At 44.4% G+C, this 2,500-nt stretch overlaps 2 protein-coding genes across 2 annotated transcripts in view; both read right to left on the minus strand.

Annotated features, from left to right (window-relative positions):
* The window catches only part of LOC121700216, a 1,725,899-nt gene that overhangs the window by 1,288,224 nt on the left and 435,175 nt on the right, over positions 1–2,500 (minus strand).
* LOC121700689 (Na(+)/H(+) exchange regulatory cofactor NHE-RF1-like) overlaps positions 262–2,500 on the minus strand; it is a gene marked incomplete at its 5' end in the record, with an annotated part of 26,851 nt that continues 24,612 nt past the window's right edge. The window contains one exon of the mRNA XM_042083826.1: positions 262–2,500. This exon is cut by the window's right edge and continues 378 nt beyond it.

Raw genomic sequence — 2,500 nt, forward strand, 5'->3', positions numbered from 1 at the left:
CTGTCTCTCACACACACACACACACACACACACCACTCATTAACGAGTCTTTACAGTGAGCTGATTGGCTGGGATGTCTTGATGCAAGTTCCTGTAACGTGGTCTGGAAGTGAACCGCTAAAAAGTTCCGGAATAATCTAGTTCTAGTTCCCGTTCTGAGTTCGTTGGACTTTGCGGTTCATGAGAAGTACTGGAACCACCATGACTAAAATGTCATGGAGAGAGTGTGTGTGTGTGTAGAAAAACAACAAGAGTCATATGTGTTGATGATCTGAGACGTTTATTACTGTAAGAATCACACACAAGCATCCACATGAGCCAATGAGAACACAGCGCATTGCTGGGGATCAAAGGGGAAAGGTCATGGAGTGGTTGGGGTCAAAGGTCGTGGAGTGGTTGGGGTCAAAGCAACACTGTGGCGAAGTGTCCCAGGTAGAAAAAAACAACACAAAGACAGATGTGCTTAAAAACTCACAGGCAAATTACGAATCCCACACCATCCTCATCATCATCTTCATCATGGTCATTTGACACAAGGCTACAGCTGGAATGATATCTTTCCCAATACAATTGGTGTGTGTGAAACCAAAAGAAATTAAGCACAGTTACACACACACACACACACATGGCAGATGAAGGAGTCCCTGTCCGATGCCTGTAGCTCTCTCTCCCTCTCTCTCTCCCTCTCTCCTACTCTCTCTCCCTCTCCTCTCTCTCTCTCTCTCCCATACACACGCGCACACACACACCACCCTCTCACAGTGGCTTCAGTCTGGTCCAGTTCCAATTTTCAGTTAATCCAACACACATACACACACAAACAATTGACTGTATTTCCTACAAAAATCGACATACACACTCACACACACACACACACAACAAGAACAATATCCCAATGTATCAAAACTTTGCCTCAGTCTTCACAGCGAAGGCCACACTGATCTGAGCCCTGACTGACCAAATCAGCTCCCAATCAACACCCTCTTCCTGTAAACTGCCCTACCTTCCTACAACGCATTCTGCATTCAATACATCTGCTCCATATTTAAAGCCAAAGACACAAGCTACGAAACACAGTGACCGACTGGACAGTAGGTCTGGGGTCTGTCAAAGAGCTTGGAATGGAGGTGAATTCTGTTCCAACCTTGGAACACAGCATTTCTGTCATCTGTGACATCACAAAGGACTGCTGTCCCTTACATTCTAAATGGAATGTCTGTTGCCTAGGATACCCTTGAACTTAAACAATGACAAAGGAAAATGCAGTAATGTTGATACTCTCTTCTTGACAGATCAATGGAATGTTCGCATCCTCTCTACTCAAAACCACTCTGACCAGCACCCTTTATTTCCAAACTTCAGCCACATAACGCAGAACTGCTTAACCCTTAAAGGGAATGTTGGAAAATGAATGTTCTAAAGAATATCTGGGTTCATTGAGTTCTACATAGAATTTTAGAACCTTGAATTGTTGCGGAACGTAATCTTAGTGCCGCACACACCACTTTCCATGTTCCATTACTAAGACTGCATTGTGTTCGACACAACTGCACTCAGGCCTTTTGCCTCCACCTGGTGCAGTATGATTGGGTTCTAATGATGTCGGTGCGGCTCGGTAAAACTCCATTGTTTGTCACATGCTGGTCAGTTGAACATTCCGGCACTGGTGTGCGTGGGCAAGTGACAGGAAGTTCCGGCGCTCTCGTGTCGGACTCGACGTCGATGTGTGTTGGCTCTCAGCCAGGCCTTCTCTGATGGGACTCAAACAACAGAACTCACCCCAGAAAATGGACTATTTTAGTGGTTATAATGAGAATTGCATTGATAATAATGGAGACTCACAGAGATCTTGCTTGGTCTTTATATCCCAGTCTCTGCACGACTGAAAGGAATATGCTGGAAAACACCACCATGTGCTATTTGAAGTAAACACCATTTCTGTGCTGGCCTCCATTTGTTTTTTTCAGCAGTGTAGACAGGTCAGATTGCCAACCAAGAACAAATACCTACTGATGGACCACACACACGCACACACACACACACACACACACACACAGGTAAGACTGATTGTGCCCTTATAAACATAGTTTTGGTCCCTTAAAGGTGAAATGTTAACTGCCATAACTGCTAATATAACCCGTCTCAGCTAAGAGTCCGGACTACACTCAGTGGAAATACACACAACTGAATAAATTACAGTAGAGGGGGGTGTGTAACACACACACAGACACACACACACACACTTCACCATCTCTAGTCTCCAGGCACTGAGCTCTCTGACCAGCAGGGACACACACACACACACACACACTCATGTGGAAACGAATAAACAAACACACACAGAACAGTTCTAAATCAGAAGCTTCTGAGCACAAACTTCCTCCACATTTTGCTCAATCTGGGACACGACAAAAATGACATTTTCAAACGATTCTCTTCCATTCACACTATAGGACTATCATTGTCTCTAAAATAATTGTTTTTTTCTGTACTGACTGAA

This window comes from Alosa sapidissima, chromosome 24 (genome assembly GCF_018492685.1).
Source record: "Alosa sapidissima isolate fAloSap1 chromosome 24, fAloSap1.pri, whole genome shotgun sequence".
NCBI lineage: Eukaryota > Metazoa > Chordata > Actinopteri > Clupeiformes > Clupeidae > Alosa > Alosa sapidissima.